The 19,078-nt window shown below is 34.8% G+C and overlaps 1 long non-coding RNA gene across 1 annotated transcript in view; it reads right to left on the reverse strand.

The window, feature by feature from the left end:
• The window catches only part of LOC141543803 (uncharacterized), a 123,808-nt gene that overhangs the window by 23,837 nt on the left and 80,893 nt on the right, over positions 1-19,078 (reverse strand). Inside the window, exon 2 of the long non-coding RNA XR_012482517.1 lies at positions 4,238-4,337. This is a non-coding gene — a long non-coding RNA (uncharacterized LOC141543803). The remainder of the gene's footprint in view (positions 1-4,237; positions 4,338-19,078) is intronic.

The raw sequence follows: 19,078 nt of genomic DNA on the forward strand, positions 1-19,078 counted from the left end.
CATTAAAATCTTGTTTGCACCCAGATTCATAACACAATTACATTATGTCAGTGGTATTTAATAAAGGTGGAAAATACTGAAACCAGTGATGCGCCTCCAACTCCAGAACAAACTGAGAAACCTTGGAGAGCAGTAAGTGTCCTTATGCTAAAGTTCTGAATAATTATGGAAATTAAAATCACAAAATCTCAAAATCATAGAATCTCAAGGTTAAAAGGGAGCTCTGAGATCATTAAATTCATCTAATCCTGCACCTGAATGAGAACCACCCCCTACCCACAACTCTGAACTGGAAATAAAAATGGTTATGGTATCAATTGGGGAATGGTTGAAAAAATTATAGTGTATGAATATACAGTAATATTACTGTGCTGTTAAAAAAAGCCATGGAAAGATTTATATGAAGTGAAATGTGCAGAGCAAAGTGAGCAGAATCAGAAAATAATCTATATTATAATACCATATTATAAAAAACAATCATAAAAAGCTGAAAAACTCCAATCAACCAAGTGTTCAGCCATGATTCCAGAGTAGTGAAAAAAAATGCCTCCTACTCATGGCAGAAATGATAAAATAATATGCAGAATAAAATATACATTTTTGGACATTAAAAATTGAATTACTTCTACAACTTACTAATGATTAGTATCTGATATTACTTGAACATCTTCAGTGAGGGGGAACCTATTAACAATCAGCCCAACTCAGTTTTGCTTAGTGCTAATTCTTCTGAGGAAAAAAAAATGACTTTCATATCTGAATATATACCTTCTCTTACCCTACTGAGTAAGCCTCTTTGGAACCAAAATATAAAAGAAAGAGGGTAAAATGTCAATTTAATCAAATCAACCAGCACATTAACTTTGTTTGAATGTATATATAATACCCCACATCCCTAATTCCTCACCTCTGGAAAGAAGGGAGGAAAGTTTACTTTATAGAAACATAGCTTTAGAGCTGGAAGAGACCTCAGAAATCTTTCTACTTTGACTGCTACAGTACTTGATTATCTTGGCTATTAAACAGACAGAGTTTGTTTTTGTGTTTGTTATTGCTGTTTCCATTTACATTGTCGTAATCAATGCTCAGCACAGTGCCTGGAACATAATAACCACTTAATAAATTTGTGCAGTATTTTTTTCTGTCTCTCTGTCTCTTTGATTCTCTCTTTCCTCACTTAGCTACTTTTCTACTTCCTTATCACTACCTATTTATATTGATTTTCTATTTTACTATACTTTGCATCAGTCCCTAGAGGTCCTCCAATATTTCTATTACTATTATTTCTTATTTCACAGTGTTAGTCTATTATATTCATATGCCACAATTTGTTCAGTCATTTCTCAATCATTGGGCATCTGCATCCAGTTTTTTGTTACTACAAAAAGTACTTGTATGGATTTTATGCTTTATAATTTCTGCCTTACATCAAATCTATATCTGTCTCTCTGTGGCTTCCAACCATAGTTCCTAGTTCTTTTCTCTGAGTCCAAGCAGAACAAATAACAGCCTTTCAGATAATTGAAAGCAAATGTTGCATTAACTTTTTTCCAGGCTAAACATTGTGAGTTTCAAAAGTCTATCTTCACATGTTAAAATTTCAAATTTCTTCATCTCCTTGTTTGCTCTTTTCTAGATACGCTATAGTTTATCAGTGTCTTTTATAAACTGTAATACCCAGAACTGAGTATAATACTCCAGATATGTTTTGATCAGAGAATAGTAGAGTGGAACTTTCATATTCTCAAATCCTGAAAACTATCTCAACACAGCCTATGATTATATTAGTTATTTTGGTTGCCATAGTATGTCAGAAGCTACTTTCTGATACAATGGTCCTGAGTTCTCACTTCTCTAGATTTTTGCTCCCTTTCCATCCAGCTCCAGAGATGATTTGGAAATGCCATTATTTTGTGATTTTCAAGGATTTCCACTAGCTTCACTTACAAGTACATAGGCTCACAAAGCACATAATAGAAGTAATCCTATTTGTAGGATACCTTGCACCTGATTCCACAGAAGGAACAAGCATTATTTATTCAGTGCCTATTATATGCTAGGCATTATGCCAAGTGCTTAATAAATATTGTCTCATTTGATCTTCACAATAACCATGGGAGGAAGTGATATAAAAATTTTCACCAATTAACAAACTTTCTGCAGGGACCTTTATAATAAATATGAGTTATTGTATCATCCTGTATAGAGCTTCAAATTAAGACTCCCACATTGAAACTAACTTCCATGGCTCATCTGTCTGTGCTTGCCTACTTGTACCAAAGAATTCACATATTTGTGAATATTGATCTTCCACAATTTAATTGACCACACTTTGGTGTTGTGCTACATGTACAAAACTATGAATTCCATTTACAAAAGAGGTGCTTTAATAGCATTTGCAATGACATAGTCTAACAGAATGATTGAGTGGTTTTAGATACCTAACCTATTTCTTTCCTTTGCTTTCACCTCCCCCTGGCAATTCTTAATGCTATCCCCTCATCCTTTGGCACTGGCAACTTTAGAACAGAGATACTAAGAGTGACAGAAATCTGAGCCTTCTTAGCATTCAAGAAAACATGTAAGAGGAGAAGGGAAAGCAAGGTTGCCCTGTTTACCAGTGGTCTAGGATTACATCCATACCAGAAAATACAATATATAAATCCTGATTTGAGCTTTACTGAGATTCAAGTAAAAAAAATAAAGCACAACCTACTGATAGAATTGTGTAAGATTCAGGTTTCAGTCTTCATATAAGGTTATTATAGAAAAAATAATGTTCTAAAAAGCTGCATAATTCCTCTATTTGTTTACCAAATGTTGCTTAACAATTTTCAGACTCCAGGGATAAAGGGCTTGTTTGCCAACTTTTGGTTTTCAGAACATAACACTGAGAAGAACTGAAAAGGAAAAATTCAGTTTATTGAAACCTACTTTGCTCAAGACCTTATATTAGGTTCTATGGGGAATAGGAAAATAAGTAAATAAGAAAGTCTCTGCCTTCAGATAATTTACAGTGTTGTGAAGAACAACAGACATTCACACAAGTAACTATAAAAGAGAATGTGAAAATGGTATATGAAAATGAGTGTTATATGTTTTCAGAGGAAGGAGTGATCAATTCCATTTGGGAAACATCATTTTCCTGAGTGTATATATAACTTTTTTCAGGGGAGACTATGAATACTAATAGTATTCAGGGAAGGAATAGAAGGAATTATAGAAAATGTAAAATACTGAGAAGTATTATTGGATTGAGTGCTATGCTGATGGTAGCAATCAATGAATAGATTTTTAAAAATTTATAAAGCACTTATTATGTGACACTTGTTTGCATATTGACTCCTCCTCTTGGATAATAAGATCCCTTAGGGCAGATGATGTCTTTTGCCTTTTATTCTATCCCCAGTTCCTGGCACATGGTAGCTGCTAGATAAATGCTTATTTATTGATATTATTATTACTGTTCTAGGTATTGAGGATACAAAGACAAAAGTGAGACAGATTACCATTCTAGAAGTTTACATTCTATCAGAGGATTCTAACATGCTCATATATTGCTGTTGTTCTTATTTTTGCTGTTGTTGTTATAGTTTTTGTTGTTACACTTTTTGTGACCTGTTTTGGAGTTTTCTTGTCAAAGATACTGAAGTGATTTTCCATTTCCTTCTCCAGCTCATTTCATAGATGAGGGAACTGGAGCAAACAGAGTTGACTTGTCCCACAGCTAGTATCTGAAGTCTAGCTTCTACTCTTCCACCTAGCTGCCCCTATGCCCATATATAAGTACAAACAAAACATATATGCTACATTTGATTCTGTAGTGAGGTGGTACAATGAATAGAGTGCTGAACTTGGAGTCCAAAAGACTTAAGTTCAAATATGACCTCAAACAAACTTCTAATTGCCTCAGTTTCTTCAGCTGAAAAATGGATGTCATAACAGAATCCCCAGGGTTTTTGTAAAGAGCAAATGAGGTAATATTGTAAAGTACTTGCAGAGTGCCTAGTACATAGTAGCATTCCTCTGACACTATGCTTGACCCCTCTTCTCTTGTATCATTCTTGATTGGTGGGGCACTGTACTGTTCTCATGCCCACCATGTACCTCTCCATTGTTTTCTGAGTGAATCTCCATTTAGATTCTCTAGAAACTATAGTATTCTAGGGCTCACTGCTATGTGATGACTCATGAAACAAATAGTAATAAGAATAAAAGCAAAATCTAAAGCAGTTACCTCAACTCCTTTCTTGAGATCTTGTGAAATGTGAAGGAGTGAAGAAGTAACAATAATATCTCCATTCATTGTACAAAAATGGAAGATGTAGCTGCATACTCTAAAAATAGAATTGCAAGTTAATGTTAAATTAAAATAAATTGCTCTTGATCCACAGAAGTTTCCAAAAGAATTCTAGTAGAAAGGACAGTCACTGTCACTTACCCATTGGCCTTCTCTTCAGTAGGTTAACATCTGAATTCTTTTACCTTTGACCCTGTTTTCCAACCCTCAATACATTCAGACTACCCTCCCCCATCACAGACTCCATATTCCTTATAGCAATCCCAAACTGGGCCCAGTGCTTGATAGGCCTGAGAAGCTCTAAGGCAAGAGTAACAGGATGAAATCCTGGCTTCCTCAGGCTCTTTTTCTGTTTATACATCCGTGTGTCATATTTGCTTTTTTAAAAATAACAGCACTCCATTACTTACTCATGAACTCATCACCCTCGGGAAAGAGATAAGTAGCATTACAGATGGGAAAAACAGAGAGTGAGAGAGAATCTGCTTGAGTGGAGGGAGTTGAGTTCAGCCACAGAGGTAGAGAAATTGCTGATGATGTTATTTTGACTTTAATTGGAGAGAAGAAAGACAGCTGGGTTTCTGACAGTCTTGTACTACATTGTGCTGTTTATATAGTAGGCTCTGAACTCATGAACATAAAGAAACAACCCATAGGGATTCTATAAAGAGTAATCACTGGCCAACTGAAGTTGAAAACAGCAGCAGAGTGTGGATATTAACTCAATATATTAACTCAATAGAGTTAATATAAAATGAGTCATTGAGAAGGCAGCATGACATAGTGGAAACAATGACCAGCGATTTTGATCCATGGGACCCAGGTCAGAATTCTGATTCTGCTATGTACTTTCTGTAATCTTGAGGCAAGTCAGTCCCCACTTTCTAGGTCTCAGTTTCCTCCTATGTAAAATTGAGGTTGGAGTATATGAGTTCCTAAATCTATGATTCTATGATCTTCCACATCCATACCCATACATATGTATGTCAAAGCACATCATGTAAGCATAAAGATTACATATTCTAGTGGCTGGCATAATATAGGTCATAATTAGAATTAACACTTTTGTTCCCTGGGAACTAAGACATATATAATGAGGTACTACTGGGATTCATTTGAAATGACACTGCCAGATTATTGGAAATTTCAATTATTGAATAATTCTTCATTGAGTAAGATGGCCTGAGTTTAGGTTTTTTTTTTATTATTAAAGATTAAACCCTTAGGTAGGGGAAAAAAGAGAGAGAAACTCTATCAATCCATTTTAGCATCTGTTCTTCAACATATAATCCTAGACAGTTACTTAGAATACTGAAATGTTCAAGAGACAAAGCAAGACTTGAAGTTGCAACTTCAAAGCCAACTCTTTCCCTCTCCATCTCCCTCTCTCTTCATTATGCTGAGATGTCCTCTGTTTAGTTTGCTCTGAATAAGTCTACCTTTTACATAAAAATTCCATTAAGTCCCTTGTTTAACATTGTGTGCCTAGCTTTTTCTCCCTATAGAAAGATAAAAGAGCTCTCTCTCCAAACCCCTTTCCCAGTGTTGGAGTATAGCCATTCAGCTTTTGCCTCCTTTTCTACCTTTCTTTCTTCCCCATTCCTCAACATTTCTCTCCCTCATCCCTCACCCCATGTTAGTCAAGAACACAAAACAGAACCTTACCAAAGCTATCAACTATTGCCTTTCTCTCTGTCCACATGAATATTAAGTAGAATAGACATAAGTAATAGAATTGAAGGTTGGAGGCGATAGAAATTATTTGGCTCATCTGAAGTAATCTCAATCTGAAGTAATTACTCAATCTAAGTAATGGTCATTTATTCTTGGTGAGTGGGAATTCAACTTAATACAACAAACTTTTATTAAGTGCCTACTATGTGCCTGGCACTGTGCTGTTGGAGATTGACATTGTCCCTATCCTTATGGAACCTTTGGGATAAGGTGGGGGTAAAACTCCTCTCCCCCCCAAAAGAGAACTGTAATAGATGGAAAGGAAGTACATCCTAGATACAGCATCTGTTCCTAAAACTACTTCTTCACTTGCATTAGACTCTTTTACACAAGCATAGGACATAATCCAAGTAAATGCACTGACTTGGGGAAATATCCCTAAAAGTCCATTTAATTTTTCTATAAGATGAAGCCTGAACTTGTGATTTAGGAAACTCCCAGACAAGGGAACAACCCTCTACCAAAGTATGTCTAGCTTTTCTGTAATTTATAATCTCAGAGAGTTGCCAGTACACTGAGAGATTAAATGATTTATCTAGAGTCATTCTGACTGAATATGTCAGAGGTGGGATTTGAACCTGTGTCTTCTTGACACTTTTAATCCATTATAAAGCTTCCTTTATTCTATTTTAAAACAGTTCTAATTAATAAAAATCTGTTATACATTGAGTTGTAATCCTTTTCTTTATAACTTCCCACTATAAAAATAATATTTGGAGGTGGATGAATAGCAATCTTTTCTTAAGGTATAAAATTCTAATTTATACAAATGGCCAGAATCCTTACAGAATATTATTCTTTCTCTTCTCATGCTAGAATTCTGGGAATCCCAGGTAATAGCTTTCCATTGACATACATTTCTAAAGTCAGAATAAAGCACAAAGATGCCCATTCAATTTTCAGAAAAAAACAGTCACTAGCTAAAATCACTAATGTGGGAGCTTGGGGGAGGGGAGAAGATCTGATGAAATGGAAGGTTAAAACCAAAATAGCAAACTATGTCCCTAAGGGTTGCTCCCATTGGCCTTTCGCATCCTGAAAGAAAATAATTAAAGCAAGGCCTGGTACAAGTTTAAAAGTTTCTCTTTTCCCATAAAGATTTATGGATAGAAGACTCAAATAACTCAATTTCTCTGTCACTTTGCTTAATTGCTGTACTATCACCGACTTCCACAATGGAAAATCTGACTAGATGGTGGTCATGGCTTAAACACAGCTTTGACTGTTTCCAGCTTGCACAGCAGTTGTGAGAAAGAGGAGGAGGAGGGAGGACAAGCAGAGGAGGGGGAGAAATAAAGAAGAGAGAGGAGGAACAGAATGGAAGGAGAGCAGGGAGGAGGAAAAGAAGAAGGTAGAGGAGAATGAGGGGGAGAAGGAAGAAAGGCACACTTCTGTAAAGACCTGTTTGAAAACTCAGTGTTTGTTCTATAGTTTTCCATAAAAATACAGCCACTCAGGAGTATACTGTGGGGGAAGGGGGAAATGGAGTGATGGAGGGGAGGATGGGGATAGAATTCCCTGCCAATAAGCATTTCCCCAAATTTAAGTATCTTCTTATAAGTATCACATTTAGCTCAGAGAATGAGTATTAGCAATTATTTCTTTGTCATCTAGTCTATAGTCTCCCTATAGGTATAGCTAAACACATATACCCAATTTCTTAAAAAGAATATTTTGCTAGAAGAGAGTTGTGGGACGTTGGGTTGTTTAAAACTGCAAGAGCTTCTTAGAATTTGTACCAATCAAAGCCAAATGTGACTTCATGTCTCAAAATAGCAAAGTGAAACATTACCAAACTCAGCCCAGAGAGTGCCGACCCCACGGAAAACAGAGCCAAAGATGTCCAGGCCTGGCTGTGGCAGTGCATTAAGGGAGCTGACCTTGAGCTTGGATAAGGCCAAATCCCCATTATTTTTTCCATCTGCTTTTCTATTTTTTAAAAATTATTCCAGATATTGCTTATGTGTTACTTAAGTTTAAATATCAAATAACACAACTGACTCTCCACAAGGGAAAACAAAAAAAAAGGACACAGAAGAAATTCAGTTAACTTGCTTTTTAGATGTTTTCTTCCTTCTCTCTTTCTTCCTTTCCTTCCTTCCTTCTTTCATTCTTCCTTTCCTTCCTTCCTTTTGTCCCTTCTTATCTCCCTGCTTCCCTCCTTCCCTGCTTCCCCTCCTCCTTCCCTCATTTCTCTCTTTCTCTCTTTCTTTCTTTCTCTCTTTCTTTCTTTCTCTCTTTCTTTCTTTCTCTCTTTCTTTCTTTCTTTCTTTCTTCCTTGCTTCCTTAATTCCTTTCTTTCTTTCTTTTTTCCTTTCTCCTTTTTTCACTTCATTTCTTTGTTTCCATTCCTTTTTTTCTTCAGTAAGGAATTTATTTGTTAAAAAGGCTTGATCTCTAAATTTTGTGGACAATTTGTTGATGACATTCATAAGCTTTAGGTCACTTTGATACTGGGACACATATGGATTGTTCACAACATTCTGGAAGACCACTTGGATCTTTCTGGATCCTAAAGGATTGCAAGCACTTCTGGGTCACTAAGAATTTCATTGAATTATATTAGTCCTGTAATCTTAGGCATGGCCTATCGCATACCAGACATGCCTCTAACATTGTCAACCATGCCCCTGAAAGAAGAAAAAAAAAAGGAAAAGAGCCAAACTGAACTCCTTCAGTTCTCTGGGCTTCTTTCTCCCTTTAGGCTAGTTTATTTTCCTCCTGAGCCTCTTTCACCCTTTTGGTCTTTTCTTTGATTTTTCCCTCCTCACTTTTTTTTTCATATTATTATTGATGTTCATCAGTCTCCTAGGCCCTTGGTTATATTTTGTTTGTGTAGCATTGGCATTTTCATCACTGTTCAGTTTCTAAACTTTAGCAAGATCATGGGCCAACTCTTCTCAGTAACCAAGGAGTCTTTCTCTTGATGCTTGTAAGGCTAAGGAAGAGTTGAGGTTTGTTTTAATTGCTCTGTTACAATCTGCTAGCAACACTGGGATTTTGTAGTTTCATAAACATACTGGCTTTCTTGGCACATAAAATAACCAAATAAGATTTAGTCTGATAGTCTCTAAAAGTATTTATTGGCTTTCTGAAGCTCACCACTATTTAGGGCATCTTTGGCTACCATCTTTTTATTAACCTGGTCAATCATTTTACTTGTAATCTCTACAATTTATCTGCTACTTCTTTAATTCCCAACTCCCTAAGTTACATGTTTCAGAAGGTGATTGGTGAATGTTTTCAATTTCTATTTTACCCTATGATTTTAGAATATCAAGACAATTTTCTTCAACAACTTTTGAAAGATAATATCTAAATTCTTTTTTTGATCATGGCTTTTAGATAAACCAAAAATTTTTAAATCATCTTTAAATTTTGCAGGTCTGTTGTTTTTCTAATGAGATATTTCATCTTGTGTATTATTTTTTCATTCATTTCCTGATGATCTTCCAAGCTGTCCTTGGTGTCTGGGCTGAGAGGTCTAGAAACTGATGCTGTTGCCACTGATTCAGAAGCCCCAAGGCCCACTCCTGGTGAGCTAGAGCCACCAACTTGCTTCACTCCAGCTAGAGCTCACTACTTGCTTCACTCCATTGGGCCCTGAGGCTCTAAAATTTCTTTAGAGTCATTATTTAAAGATATTTGGAGGAGCTTAGGGAAGAGCTCAGGCAAATATCTGTCTTTACTTTGCCATCTGGACTTCACCTTGATCTCCCATCAGAAATCAAAGTCTAGTTCAATCACTTCTTCATTATCAATTTCTCTATCCCCTTTTCCACTTTTTTAGGACTTAGTTCCTTGCTTTTAACTTTTTCTTCCTTAATTCTTTCTTTCTTATTTAATATTATGTGGAGTAAATGGGATTTTACCTCCCAATCTAGTCCATGGTTCTCCTGTTGGGAGAGTTTGACAGAGGTCTGGATGTCATTAAGCTTTCTGCTGTCCATATTGGGAGGAACCAAGAGCTGAGCCCAGGAAGTTGAATGCTATATTAAATGAGTGGCTTTGAGAGAAATTGCTTCTGAACCAACAAAAAAAGAGGCAGAAAGAATTTCCTTATCAAATAAGATGCCAATATAATTGATCCTCTTTAATGTTTTCCCAATTAAAAAATGTCAGCTGTGTGACCTTTCTTAGGTCTACTTTCAAAGATATAGAAGCATAGACCTTTTTTTTTCTTATAGAATATGAGATCCTTTATGACAGGTCTTGTTTTGTTTTTATCTTTGTATTCCCAGCACATGGTGTAATCCAAAGTATATAATAGGTTCTAAATAAATAGTTATTCAATTTAATTCCCAAAATAAAGAAAAGTTATGTAGAAAAAGCTGGGATAATAATCATGATCTCAGTCAAAGTTAAAGTTAAAATAGATTTAATCAAAAGAGAAAAATAGGGAAATTATACTATGTTAGCCATATTAATCAATATTATTTTAGATTATTTAAAATAGAATGTTAGAATATTGCAATGGTATAAAAAATGATAAATTGGTAGATTTAGAAAAATATGGAAAGACTTAGACTTAGGAAGGATGGTATTATTCACCTTCAAAGAAACAGAGGACAAATAAGAGTATGTTCTTATTAGATGCATATTAATTTATATGTATTTATATGCATGATCATAGATATCTATGAATATATATGTCTATGTATGTGTGTGTATGTGTATATATATTGTAGCCTTCTTGGGGGAAGTGGAGAGAGGAGAGGGAGAAAAAGAATAAAGTAAAAAGTACACAGCAGAGAACAAAAGAAAACCTACAAGGAAACAAAGAAAAGATGGATAGTTCTGAACATAATGAATAATATTTATTATATAAGCCTTTTTGAAATGGAAATATAATGTTTTATATTTTGAATCCTTTTTTATGTTCTGTTTTCTACATGGAAATATTTTATTTTCTTATTTTGTATTTAACTCTAAAATAAATTAATTTTTAAAAAATGTAATTCCCTCACATCTAAACAGCAACAATAGATAGCAAAAACATAAAAATATGTTTTACATGACTTCATACATATAATGAGTATCATACTGTTTTTCTTCTCAATGGATAGGGGAGACTCTAAAGAGAGGAAAGGAATTTGGAATTTAAAATTTTAAAAATGAGTGTTAAATATATATACATATTTATGCCTGATGGTAGCCATCTCTAGGCTAAATAAATTTACATAATAACTTTATTCCATATTTAAAAGAAATAGCAAGTTGTACATAATATATTTGTAGTTTTTGTATGCCTTTTATTGTTATTATTATTATCATATTATATTATGGAAATGCTTGTTTTATTCCATAAGTTGAAAATAAAATAAATAAATAAAATTTTAAGTAAAATTAATGTTAAGAAACAAAATAAGAGATAGCTGGGTGTTGTGAATGGAGGTCAGTCTTGAAGTCAAGAGGCCCTATATTCAAGTCTTATCTCTGACACATCCTAACTAGGTAACCATGTACACTGCCCCAAAGTCAAGTTGTTAATGTTCAGGTATTCAACTTGACTTTGGGGCAGTGTACATGGTTACCTAGTTGTTGATAGCTACATTAGAAAAAGGAATTTTCACACTGGAAATTCTTCACACTGAAGAACAAAATGTAGACATATGGATGCATTTAATTCAGCTAAAGTATCAACATCTACCAAAAAACAAACAAACAAACAACAAACAAACCCTTTCCAATTCTCACCCACCCCCAATTGCTAATGTCTTTCCCTTAATCATTGTTTTTGTATGTATTTTTTCATATATATGGATGTATTATCTCCCCCAGTACAGTGTTCATTTTTGTGTGTGTCTCTGGGCTCAGCATAACATCTAAACATAGCAGAGTCTTAATAATTTTTTTTGCTTTATAAATTCTTGAAAAGACAATTCTAATAGATTTCATCCAAAACAACTTCAAGAAAAGAAAAAAATACACAGTTTACAACACTATCAAGTTCAGTCCAAGCCAGATGACAATGTAAATGGGAAATATTTAAGAAAATAAAAATATAATAAAACATAGATCATAACATAACATTTTAAAATTAAGTTAATTTACAGTTGCAGATCCTGATTCTATATGAATATAATATCACTAATTTAGTTCATTTTTTGGAGCAAAATTTACCTATTTATGCCTTGAGATCTTCTACTAGAACTGTTCTTAATTTGATCAATCCATGAGCTATTTGACTAAAATTGTTAAATATTGGAAATGGAACATAGTTGAAAAATGAATAATAGGAAACAGAGATAAATTTCTACTCATATGTACTCAGGTCATGGTGTTTTGTTTCTTCCAAGTTGGGTCATTCAGCTGACTACACTCCTACTGTCAGAGCTGAGATTCCCAGGGAAGTACATTTCAAACTTTTATAATTCAAAATAATAATAATGCCAGCATTTATATAGCATTTACTATGTACCAAGCACTGTTGCTAAGTGTTTTACAAATATTATCTCACTTAATCAAAACAACCCTGGAAAGTACATATTATCCCTATTTTACAGATGAGAAAACTGAGGCAGACAGGGTTAAATGACTTGCCCAGAGTCGCACAGTTAGTAAATTCTGAGGCCAGATTTGAACTTAGGTTTTCCTGATTCCAGGCTATCTAGCTGCTTCTCCATTCCCATGACTCAACACTATTGCAAATGGACTCTTACTAGTATACTTCTCATTTACTAGTCACCATGACATCATTAACTATTAAGCATAAAATATTTACTTAAGAACAAGGTAAAGGCAGAAATACTCATAATACTCATCAGAAAACAAATGCAAGAAAATTATCCTTTAAACCTAGATTTCTCTCACCAATATGTCCAATGTCTGTGGGAGAAAAAGCGGGTACACACTTACAGAAACCTAATACAGAAGCATATGAGTGAAGAAATCAATGTGCCCAGCTCACTTCTATATTATAGTCCATAATGTCCTATTCTCTTCAATCAACTAATCAATAAACATTTATTAAGTGCCTACTATGTTCCAGACACAGTGATAGGTACTGAGATTACATATACAGAAAATAAAATAATTCTGGAAGCTATGTTATAAATGAAAATTCTGAGACTCGGGGGAGGCTGTGATTGTTTGTAAACATACAAGTAGTACTTATTCTGTCATATCATGGATTATGAAAGATGTAATAATTACTTTACATATCTTTAATCCAACATAGGCTAGATAACTCCTTTGGAGGAAAGAAGGGATATTAGAGCGGAAATTTGGCAAGATGACCTCTTCTCAGTCTCTTACAACTTTAGCACCCAATGAGCCTCTAGGGATTCCTGGTATATGTGAGATATTGTTCCATCAGTTCTATTCCATGTCACAATTTCCAAGTTTATGTATTCTTTTGCCAAAAAGGATGTATCAAAGTAAATACTGGAAAAAGAGTCAGAAGGAGGGGAAACAACTGTCAAACTAATGTCATTTCATCTTGTGACAGGGTAGCTAGACTCTTGAATCAAAGATCACAGCCATAGTGGACTGATTTCAGGAAGACATTTGACAAAAGTTCTCATGCTATCTTTGTCAATGAAATAGCATTCAGCTTCTTATCTTGTATTTTGGAACCTCATATGAGATTTCGTAACTGAATTGTGGGTCCTGAAAGAATGATTTATTATCAATAAATGTTTGATTTATTATATAATAAATATATATGTTTATTTATATTTATATACCTATATACCTGGGGTAATATAAAAAATTATCAGGATAAAAAGGGTCACTAATAGAAAAAAAGTTTAAGAATCTCTAATTGATAGAGGAGCTGTCACTACAGTATGAATTGGTAACTATTTGTACAACTACACCTGAAGAGTGTTAAGTTATGAATCACTTGCAATTGAAAGGAAGTAGAGATATGTAGTACAGCTCTAAATTCACCCTTGTCTAGTTCCCACATATTGACTGGTGACATGTAGAAATGAAAAGCATGTTTATTATATTTACAAATGACACAAATAGAGGGTGAAGGAGTAGATTTTTTAAATGTTGGATGAAAGAGTAAAGATTCACAAAGATCTTTTAAAATCTTGAAAATAGGGTAAAACTAATTAGATTTTTAAAAAAGAAAAGTTGGTCTGAATTTGTTATTTCATCAGTGTGGGATTCTTTTGCTAGTGGAGAAACACCTTGCAATGATACAGATCCTAGGATCTTAACTGGAAAAGAACTCAGAAGCCATTGGTATAACTTCTCTTTTGACAGATGTTGAAATTGAGGCAAAGAAATATTATATGATTTTCCTAACAACACACTGGTTTTTAAGAATCAGAGGTAAGATTTAATTTAAGACCTTCTGTTTCTAAAAGGAGGTTGTCTACAACATAAATTTGCAATTGAATGAAATGTGTTTTGTTGTTAAGTCATTTTTGAATTATGTTCAATTCTTCATGGCCCTATTTGGATTTTTGTTAGAAAAGATACAGGAGTAGTTTGCCATTTCCTTCTCCAACTTATTTGATAGATGAGGAAACTGAGGTAAACAGGATTAAATGACTTGCTTAGAGCCACACAGCTAGTAATCACCTGATGCCTGATTTAAACTCTAGATAGAAGATGACTCTTTTCCTAGGCTCAGCACTCTATCTACTATACCACCTAACTGACTGGCTATTTTATTAACTAACATATGTTGAATTGAATAGTATAGGAACAAATTTGCCCTATTTTGTGTCCCCTTCTGAACTTTTTTTTTCTTTTGTATATTTTAATATTTTATTGATGCTCACTTCTTTCTCTGTCTGAAAATGTCTCGTTCTTCTATTCTAGTCCAGTAATAATTTTCCCTGTAATCAGTCTTGAAGCCTTTTAGAGTTATTTTCCTTTGCATTATTGTGGTCATCAGGTAAATTGTTCTCCTCTTGGGCTCATTTCACCCTGCATCAATTCACTCAAGCCTTTCTACATTTTTGTGAATTATTCACATTCATCACTTTTTTATGGCACAACTACAGTCTATAGTATTCATGTACCACAATTTAACCATCCATTCCTCAGTGATGAGCACCTACTTTGTCTCTCTTCTGCTTACTGTCTTTGCTGTAAACACCCAAATACATCAAAGATTTGTACATGCTGCAAAATGACCTGTGATAATGGTCTGTGTTCTCTGATGGGATAGCTTAATGCAAACAGCCTCTCACCTAATGATTTTCTTTGTTTTGATGGTGGATGTTGACTTACACACTGTTCTTTCATCGTGATCTCAAGTCACTGGGCTTTGATCTTAGAAAATTGTGAAAGAGAGGAAGGCAGTCCTTTAGAAGCCCATTTTTCCCCATTAGAAAGTGAGTCTATTTAGTTCCTTCCCACTCCAAGGAGATTTCTTCCTTCTATAAGAGAGTACAGAAGGTCTCCTCTCCAAACTCAGATAAGCACAAGGTACTCAGAGAGGATGGGGAGGAGAGAAGGGGAGGGAAGAAAGGGAGGGGCAGAAATCAGTAAAAATGTCTGACTGAGGTGACTTCTAAAAACAGTCTATTGCATATTGTGCTGAGGACAGCCAAATTTCTGATTACTACAATAACACAAGCTAAGATTTGTATAAATATTTTAAAGTTTGCAAAGCATTTTGCATATCTAAGTTATTTTTTTCCTTTTAGAAATAAACCCTGCTTTATGACGCTGCCATGGCCACTGTTTGTTTCTCATTTGAGATGACAGGAGCTGTATGTAAGGCAGAAATATCCCCAAAATCTCAAGATTTTGAGATATTCTGTATTTTTTTCTCAATTGCATTTTATTTTTCCACTTACATGTAAAGGTAGTTTTCAATATTAATTTTTCTCAAATTTTGAGTTCCAGGTTTTTTTTTTCCTTCCTCCCTTCCTTATCTCTCCCCTCCCCAAAACCACAATTTTTATAAGTTATACATACACAATAATTTTAAATATATTTCCATATTTTTCAAGTTGTAAAAGAAAAAACAAAATAAAAGGGGGGAAAATCCAAAAAAGAAAGTGGGGGAAAATAGGCTGAAAATAGTATGCTTTGATCCACATTCAGTCTATAGTTCTTCCTCTGAATGTGGATGGCATTTTCCACCCCAAGTCTACTGGAATTATCTTGGATCACTGAATTGCTGAGAAGAGCCTAATCTGTCATAGTTGATCACGACAAAATCGTGCTGTTACTGTGTACAATGTTCTCCTGGTTCTGCTCACTTCACTCAGCATCAGTTCATGTAAGTCTTTCCAGGTTTTTCTGAAATCAACCTACTCGTAATTTCTTATAGCACAATAATATTCTATTACATTCATCTACCCGAACTTATTCAGCCATTCCCCAATTGATGGGCATCCACTCAGTTTCCAGTTTCTTGCCACTACAAAAATGGCTGCCACAAACATTTATGTACATGTGTATCCTTTGTGATCTCTTTGGGATATAGACCCAGTAGAAATACTGCTGGATCAAAGGGTATGCACAGTTTGATAGACTTTGGGCATAATTCCAAACTGCTCTCTAGAAAGGACATTCTGTATTATCTCTTCTGAGAGATTCAACAATCCCACAAAGTAGGTGCTACTACAACCATTTTACAGATGAAGAATGTGAGGCTGACCTAAAGTCATATATAAAATAAGGATTTGAGCCAAGAGTGGACCTCAATCCTTCCTGACTCCAGATCCAGAGCACTATTCATTATGCTGCCTAGACACTTGATTTGATATAACAGAAAGTCTGTTATACTCTTTCTGATTTTGATTAAGTTCTTGCACACATTTAGTGAGTTACTTCATTCCCTCTGCGCCTTGGTTCCCATTTTGAAACTGGTATAATAACATAATATCACATCAACACTTCTCTCTATGTTAATGATTCTGTCTTATACCATCGCTTACATAAACAGAAACTTTGCTTCATTCTTTCCCTTCCCTTGCCCAAACATTGACTTGGGATACAATGAAAGGTTTTGGAGGGAGATAGATGAGATATTATTTGTAGAGGACTTTGCAAACCTTAAATTGCTACATAAAAGTTAGCTGTTAGTATCATTATTATAATTACTAATTAGTAATCAAAGCCTTTCAGTCACTCAGGTTGAAATATACATGTTTACTTCTAGAGTGTTTTCTGACTTCCCCATAAATCCACGTCCTGTTTGTCACACTATGCTGTCACACTAGTATCACCACAGGACTCTTGACAAGGATATTCCCATTTGCAGTCATTAGGAGAGAGCTAAGTTAGGCTTAATGGAAAAAACCTGCAGATTGTCTAGGTTTTGGAAACCCCAAATGGAATACCTAAGGAGAAAGAGGCTGAGAGAGAGAGAACAAGCATTTATTAAATATTTATTATGCCAAACACTGTATTAGAGCTTTCCAAATTCTATCTCTTTTGAGAAATTTTTAACAATCCTAAACTTTTCCTATTGTCCCTGAATCCCTATGTTCATCTGGGCTTGAAGAGGAGAGACCTTGTGCCCTCTTATAGGGAGTAGAAATCTTTTTGCTGTAGGAAGGGACTGAATATTTTCACTTTCAAAACAATCCTGGAAAGTAAGTTCTATTGTTGTCCCCATTTTACAGTTGAAGAAACTGAGGCAGATAGGGATTGAATGACTTGGACAAAGTCACACAGTTCATAGTTAACTAAAACTGGATCTTCCTGACTTTAGGATCAGTGCTCTCTCTATCCACTGAGTTACCCATTCATGGATAGATGATCATAGTGATCCAGAGAGGATTCTCAGCTATTATCTTGGCCTGAAAGGTAGTCATTTCCATGTTGTTGCTGTATCATTTCAGTCATTTCTGACTCTTTGTGACCCATTTGGGGGTTTTCTTGACAGAGATACTGGAGTGGTTTGCCATATCCTTCTCTAGCTCATTTTACAGATGAGGAAACTAAGGTAACCAGAATTAAATGGCTTACTTAGGATTACACAGCTAGTGTTAAGAAGAAAGTTAAAAAGGACCTCAAAAGCCATCTAATCCAATCCTCTTAATTTATAAATGTGGAAATTGAACAGAAAAATGAAGCTCATATCTGTCACAGTGAAGGATTTTAATCTAGGACATGTGTCTCTAGAGTTGCTGGTCTTTACACTGTATTGTATATTGCATGTGAATTTTTAATGGAGAAAGGTTTGACAAAAACTTACAAAAGGTTCAATGACAAGATATTTCTAAACCATAACAAGTATGTTATCCTCAGTGTCTCCTCCTTCTTTTTTCTTATCTTCTTTCCCATTTCTTAGTCTAAAAGATTTTTCCTATAAAGAGGAAGTAAAAAAAATTTTGCTTCCTTTCTTAGAATTTCCTTGCTTCTTTCCTTTCTTTCCCATTCTTCTTTCTTTTTTCTTTCCTTATTCTCTCCTTTTCTGCTTCACTTCCTCCATTTCTTCCCTCTTTTCCTCCCTCATCTTTCTTTCTTCCTTTCTTCCTTCCCTTCCTTTTTTCCTTTCTCCATCCCTCCTTCCCTTCCTTTTCATTCTTCCTTCCTTCTTTACCTTCTTCCTCACTTCTTGTCTTACCCCCAGTGACTAATAAACACTGCAAAATTTAAATACCACTTTAAAGTTTACAAACTACAATCTTACTTCAACCCTATGGGGTGGGTGGGGTAGGTATTATACCAGTTTTATAGATAGGAAAACTGAGATTCAGAAATTAAGTAACTTGCTCTAGTCATAGAGCATAATAAAGTGTCTCCATTCTGGAGAAAGATTTGGAACTATGCCCAAAGGGCAATAAAATTGTATGCCCTTTGAACCAGCAGTGTCACAACTGGATCTGTATTCCAAAGAGACCATCAAAGAAGGGAAAGGATCTACATGTGCAAAAATGATTTGTCCATTCTTTTTATGGTGACAATAAATTGGAAATAGAGTGGATGCCCATTAATTGTGCAATTGCTGAATAAGCTATGGCATATGAATTTAATATTATTATTCTTTAAGAAATAATAAGCAGGCTGATTTCAAAAAGTCTGAAAAAATTTTCATCAACTGATGCTGAGTAAAGTAAGCAGAACTATTGTATATAGAAACAGCAAGATTGTGTCACAATCAACTATGACAAATTT

This window comes from Sminthopsis crassicaudata, chromosome 1 (assembly GCF_048593235.1).
Source record: "Sminthopsis crassicaudata isolate SCR6 chromosome 1, ASM4859323v1, whole genome shotgun sequence".
NCBI lineage: Eukaryota > Metazoa > Chordata > Mammalia > Dasyuromorphia > Dasyuridae > Sminthopsis > Sminthopsis crassicaudata.